Here is a 6,957-nt window from a genome sequence, read left to right as displayed (position 1 = left end):
TATTCAAGGGTCTTCTCTACATAAATGCGACCAAGAGGTTTGGTAGGATGCATTGAATGTGGTGGCAGCCTGTCATGTCCTAGTCAGTCCAAAAGAAAAAAAGAAAAAGAAAAAGAAAAAGGAAAGGTCAGATTTTTTTTGGTTTCCTACGTGCCCCCACCTAATCCCACTTTCCCACCACTCATTTTCACCCACCTCTCCTCTCTCTTTTGGCCGGCTCTCTCTCTCTTTTCCTTCTTTCATTTTCTTTCTTTTCTCTTCACTTAAACACACACTCATTTCTCAAACTCACCAGTCGGTCTCCACTCCAAACCACACCATCTCACTATCATTTTTCCGGCAAGATCACTGGAAAAATACTTTGGAACCCCTAAGCATCTTCATCATTTTATTTGAGGTAAAAATTTCTAATCTTTTTGGGAGGTTTTACACTTTTGCTTGAGGTTACTTATTTCTAAGCTTTAATAATGATATCCATGTGATTTATGAGCATTGGAAACGATATTTATATGTTTTTATGTATGGATTTTGTATTGGTGGAATTATTTGATGAGTGGGTATATAATTTGTGCTAAAAATGGCTACCTAAGGTTTATGTATTGTGGAAAATTTAGGGGTTTTAAGTTATAACATGTGATGGTTGGTAAATTTAATTTTTCCATCGCCATTGGGTTTATTTGGAGTTAGTTGAAGTTCTAAATTTCTTGTCTTGGAGGATATGTTGATTTTTGCTTTCATGGGTCTCTTAATGATATAGTGTAAATTTTATGAAAGCTAGTCATAATGTTGGAGACGATATTAAATGGGTTAATTTTATAAATTGGAGTTGATGCCTTGTGAATCAATTTGTTGAGAAAGTTTGGAAGTGGTATATATTATTATTGATGAGGTTAAATACTAGGCTTGCCTAATTAAGTGTTTATTTGACAATTCCTAAATTGTGGCTAGATACAACTTTAAGCTCTATGCTTATTGTGATAGGTTTACTTGATATTGTTTAGGTTCTAGCTAATCTCCTTGGAGCTTGGAGAGTTAGACTTTTGTGGTTGCGAGGTAAGTAGCTTTTTAATGAGATTTTTGGAAAATAATCATATTGCATAAATGTTGTTTTTGGGTTAGACACACTTTTGGAAACTACCTATGGAAACTATATTTTCCTAAAAGCTATTGTGTCGCAACCTTAATATATATATATATATATATATATATATATATATATGAAAATGCATCATATTTGGTATTACATTTGGGGAAATGTATGAATTGTTGACATGAAAAATATGAGCATCTTTTATTTAATATTTAATAAGGAAATTATGGATTTTATGGTTTATTAGAAAATCTAAAGATGCTTATCTTGTCTTGTTATTGAGAAATTGATATAAAATATTTTTGACAAGAATGAAGTTGAAAACCTTACAAACCTTGTGGAAGTTAGATTATTTAAGGTTTTCCTGAAACTTCCTTGATATAAACTATGTATTTGAAAGTAATTTAACTTGTGAGTTTTATGTGGTTTTAACACCATGCCATGTGTGATTTTCCAGTGATCACCCTATTTGGTTTTTGTAATCTTTGTGACAATGGAAATCAAATCCAGGTTAGTGCCTTTTCACTTTGGATGACGCTTTCTTCCCTGCTACCCATGGAGAGAAGAGGTTCCTTAATTGTGTATGAGTGAGGCTGCTGTCCATGGGGCCAAGAGACCACATACAAGAGAGGTCCTATTTGACGCGCTTTTTCTGCTGCCCATGGGGAGAGAGAAAAAGCTTGAGGGTATGGGTGAGGCTGCTGTCCATGGGGCCAAGAGTCTGCATACTAGAGAGAACAATATCATGCCAGTTGTGAATGGGTGGATTCCTTGACCGGTCTATGTGGTAATGTGGTATATTTGTAATAATTTACCTTATGTTAGATATTATGGTTTTGGAAATTATATTATTGGTGCTCACAGATTATAGTATATAATTTCAAGGTATTTACTTTGAAAAACTTTATGTTTCATTATTTAATCATTCTTGTCATATTATTATTATTGAAGATAAAACTTGCATTTCCCCTACCCCATTAATTATGCTACTTACTAGGCTCTATCTCATCCCATTATTTTTATAAACTTTTCAAAGTAGGCAACAATATTTTGAGATAGCTTTTTGGTGGCTAATAGCAGTAAGACTAATTACTGATGGAGGTTGAACTTTTGTAATGGGGTTCTTAGACGATGTAAATCTTAGAATAGGCTTAACTCATTCTTTTGTATATCATAGTGGTTGTGACTGTATTCCCACTGACTGGACAAGCTGTTGATATGTAATTGTTTATTCAGACTTCTATTCTTTTGTGACCAATGGTCCTTGTAATTAATGCTTAGAACTCTGACTTACTTTGAGAGTATATTCAATAGAATTATTATGATAATTCCTGATGTTGGTACTTGATAGGATTTATGTGGATTGAATTGTCAAAAAGGAAAATAAAAATATTTACAGGTTCTTAAGACGTCTTTCTCACGCTTTGGACCCTTTGGGGTTTGGGGCGTGACACAGCCTCCAGCTCTTCAATCATGTCAGTGCTAGTCTCCTTCCCAAAACTCTTTCCGCATAGTAAGGTCTCATTTGATGACGTGATCATAGAATCCAAGGATGTGAACTCCTCCGCGCAGTAACTGCCATTCTTGGCCATGCTATGACACGTGCCGTAACTATCCTACTCGAAATTCTAGTACCCCACAGTTACATTTAAAAATAAATAAATAATTAAGTAGGCAACATATGATCATTCTCTATCAATTATCTAAAGTAAAGTTATGAAACATGTTAGTATTTCTCATTCATAATAATTACAAACAGATATTTTTATAGTTCTTCACCATCTAACGTGAATGTAAAAATTGTATTTTGAACAATTGCTGAAACGGTAAATAAGAAATGATGAATGAATAAATTTAATTATGTAAATTGTTAATTTTAATAATAGCTAATCATAAGTAAAACTAGATGCATGATAAAATGAGTATACTATTTTCTTTTTCTTTTTTCTTAATTTTAGAGATTTAAGCATTTAACAATGTAATTTTTTTAGATCTCAAGCTCAAAAACTTGACTTAAGCTCGAGTTTAAGCTTGATATTAAGCTTGAGTTTGGCTTGACTAATTAATCAAGCCAAGCCAAGCTCAACATTTTTGGCTTTCTCATGAATTCAAGGTCAAATACTATTTTTAGGCTTGTTACAAGTTCAAGCCAAGCTCAAGCTTTTAATTTTTCCTCACGAACCAAGCTTAAACATGCACTACTTGACAAAGTTCGGCTCGTTTACAGCCTTAGATGTCAGCTAGTTGATCTTAGCTAGACCGAAAGTAGATTATAAGTGAGCCATCAACAACCATATCCTAAATGAAGTGAAAATCAATTTCCACTTGCTTGGTGCAAGTATGGAAAATTGGATTTAATGAGAGATAGGTAGCTCCAATATTTTCACACCACAAAATGGGTGATTTAGACACGAGAGCACCAAGTTCAGATAAACGAGCAGGTAGCCACTTAACCTCTGCGGCAGCATTGGCAAGAGCTTTGTACTCAGCTTCAGTACTTGAGCAAGCCATAGTAACTTGCTTTTTACAACCCCATGAAATAAGATTATCACCCATGTGGTTAAGTGTACCACTTTTCGTGATGTTTGGCAAGCTTTGAAGCGCATGTTCACCTTTCAATCTCTAGCAAGAACAATGCAAATTCATTACCAACTTGCCATATTAAAAAAAGGCAACTCTTCCATTGCTAACTACAATCATCAGTTTACTAGTTTAGCTGATACTCTTGCCGCCATTGACCAACTTCCTAGGGTCCGTTTGTTTTGGCTTCAAACCATTTCAGGAAATCATTTTCTGTAAAACCGTGTGTTTGGTTGCGCATGGAAAATAGAATTTCCGGAAATGCATTTCATTTAACTGTAAAAATAAAGGCTTTGACCCTGAAATCATTTTACGTTTCTATTTTCACTTCAAACCATTTCCGGACTCAGACATGCAAAGAGAGAGAGAGAGAGAGAGAGAGAGAGAGAGAGAGAGAGAGAGAGAAACACCAAGGAGAGATTGCGCCGATCGCATCGGTCTCGTCGATCGCAGTACCGTGCCAATCGCACCAGATCGCACCGGTCTCATCGATCGCAGCATAGTGCCGATCGCACCGCGCCGATCAAGCAAAGATCGCACCGAATTTGGTGAATTTTTTGACTGGATTTGATGAATTTTTTTTTTTTGGGTTTTGTTTCTTTTGTGTTTGTGGACTGAGAAATGATATTATATATTTGTTTGGAAGCTGAGAAAATGTGAGCAACAAGTAGAAAATATGTTTTTCATAGTATTTTCAAGAATACAAACAAACACTAAAAAATATTTTTCGAAGTATTTTTTAAAATACTACCAAATACCTGAAAATATTTTCTTTTCCGAAAAATATTGTCACCTGAAATATTTTACACTTGGAAAACATTTTACATAGAACCAAACACAGCCTTAGTGATATTGAGTTGGTCTCCTTCCTTTTGGAAGGCTTTGGCTCTAAGTTTAACTTTTTGTTTCTTCTGTCACTACTCATGTCTCGTGTTGATCCCTTCTCTCTTGAGGGCTTATATGGACAACTATTGGCCCATGAGATTTGACTTAAGCAACAATAGCCCATTATTGATCTTTCTCTTGCTGGTGCCAATTTTGCTAACAGAGGGAACTCTGTTCATGGTGGATGTCATAGTCACCACTCTACGACTTCTCATCCACCACGAGCAGAGTTCCCTTTGTTAGCAAAGTTGGCACTAGTAAGAGAAAGATCAACAATGGGCTGTTATTGCTCAAGGAGAATCTCATGGGCCAACAGGTGTCCATATAAGTCCTCAAGAGAGAGGGGATCAACATGAGTAGTGACAATTTTAACAAAGGAGTCAAACTTAGAGCCAAGGTTAGCCAAAAGGAAGGAGACCAACTCAAAATCATTGAGAGGTTGGTCAATGGCAGCAAGAGTATCAACTAAACTGGTAAACTAATGAAAGTAATCAGCAATGGAAGAGTTGTCTTTCTTTGATTTGGAAAGCTGGTAATAAATCTGCATTGTTCTTTCCTTAGACTAGGAGGTGAACATGCGCTTCAAAGCTTGCCAAACATCACGGGAAGTGGTACACTTAACCACATGAGTGAGAATCTTTTGAGAAAGATGAGATAATTACATTGAGGATTATTTGATTTTGGAGATGCCTGTCGTGCTGGAACTTTGGATTTTGAAGAACTTCAGTTTCACCATTGGATTCAATGGTGATAGTTGTGATGAAGGAGCTATTGTCCCATCAAGAAAGCCATAGAGATGTTGCCCTTTCAAGTAGGGAACAATTTAAGCTTTCCACAACAAATAATTTCCATGGGTTAATTTGATTGTAATTAGGTGATGAATAGTAGTAAGAGTGGTGAGAGAAGCAATAGTGGTGTTGGTGGTTGAGGATGAGAGAGACAATGAAGTCATAAAAAAAAAGTAAGAATTGATTTGTATTTTCAGCTTGACCATTATACGGTGAAGGCTCTTCATTTATATATGAATATACAAATGGTTAGATACAAATTATTTGAGATACAATAAGTTTGAAATACAGAGAAGTTTGTGATACAAATTACTCTTCTTATCTGATCACAATTTACAAATTTGGTTAAGTTTGTATCTTGTATTGTAGTTATCACTTATCTCAAATACTTGAACTCTCGGACTCTATGAGCTGGCCCTTATCCTTCACACATACTAACGAAGGAATACAAGTAAACATGCTCATATGGTCATGACACCTATGAGATTTGAATACTTAGCTCTACCTTTTGATAATGCATGGGAAGAATCAAGTGGATGATTGAGTGTTTTAATTATTTATCAATTTCTTAAAATAATAATTTGGTAGTTGGAAGAGAGGGATTATCACATGTGGAGCAGCACCCATTCTTGAAGCCAATTTATCATCAAGTTCTCTCCAATATAGAGATTTGATCGGTTTATAATCTTTTGTAGAGCGTTTATTATTCTATCAAAAGAGACAATTTTTTTTTTTGAGAAAGTCTTGACAAAAAGTATGCCGGACAAAAGGTGATATTGAAACTCGTTGCCCCACTGCAACTATAAATTGGAGGTTGATTATCACTAGGATAAGTGTGGGCTAGACCACATACTTTCTTGAAGATACTTGAGTACCCATTAGGCTGGCAAGTCTGATAACTAGCAAAATCTCCAAAGCAACAATGTTTTTCATCCTTTAAAGCATGACAAGCACTATGACAACCAACATAGCTCCCATCCTTGCCCTTGACTTCTAAGTTAGGTGGCACACATTGCTAAAATCTTGAGCACAATCTACCACATGACATGGTCTAGTACCACCACCAACTAGAGACCCCCCAACTGGTTGGATCCGGACCGGCATGTTATGCCCGTGGTTCAAGTTCAGTTCATAAGAGACAATAAGGGGATTGGTTTGTACTTGTTGGTTAATAGTGAAATTGAGTATGGTCACTGGGGAATTGGGTACTGGCCATCCGTAAACTTCATTGCCACAATCTCTAGCTTCACACGAAAGATTATTTGAGGCATTGAAGCTGCACTTGGTTCTCCCCCAAATGAAACCATTCCATTGATCAGGCATTTGAGTGTATTTGAAGTTCGTGAAGTGAGCTCAGGATCAATAACATCATGGATTGCTGGGGTAGAACCAAGCCATATGGACTCCTCGCATCGGTTCTTGTAGTTGAAAACTACAATAGGTTGTTCCCCTGAAAAATATATAAACAAAACAAAACTTAGATATATTACTTTTGAAAAATATTGCTTCAAACTCATGGTTATACATTCTATACACGAAACAAAACGACCATAATTTAATTTCATTTATGATGTACACATCTTTTAGTGATATCCACATTTAGTGAGTATGAAA

The 6,957-nt window shown here is 35.7% G+C and overlaps 1 long non-coding RNA gene across 1 annotated transcript; it reads left to right on the top strand.

Moving 5' to 3' along the window:
• The first annotated feature begins 284 nt into the window (after positions 1 to 284).
• Positions 285 to 1,942, top strand: LOC142611342 (uncharacterized). Its single transcript, XR_012840014.1, has 3 exons — positions 285 to 397; positions 1,002 to 1,053; positions 1,601 to 1,942. It is a non-coding gene; the product is annotated as an uncharacterized LOC142611342 (long non-coding RNA).
• Positions 1,943 to 6,957: the final 5,015 nt, after the last annotated feature.

The sequence above is a fragment of the Castanea sativa genome, chromosome 9 (assembly GCF_040712315.1).
Source record: "Castanea sativa cultivar Marrone di Chiusa Pesio chromosome 9, ASM4071231v1".
Taxonomy (NCBI): Eukaryota; Viridiplantae; Streptophyta; class Magnoliopsida; order Fagales; family Fagaceae; genus Castanea; species Castanea sativa.
The sequence above is the reverse complement of the archived record's forward strand: the minus strand, read 5'-3'. Positions and strand labels throughout refer to the sequence as shown.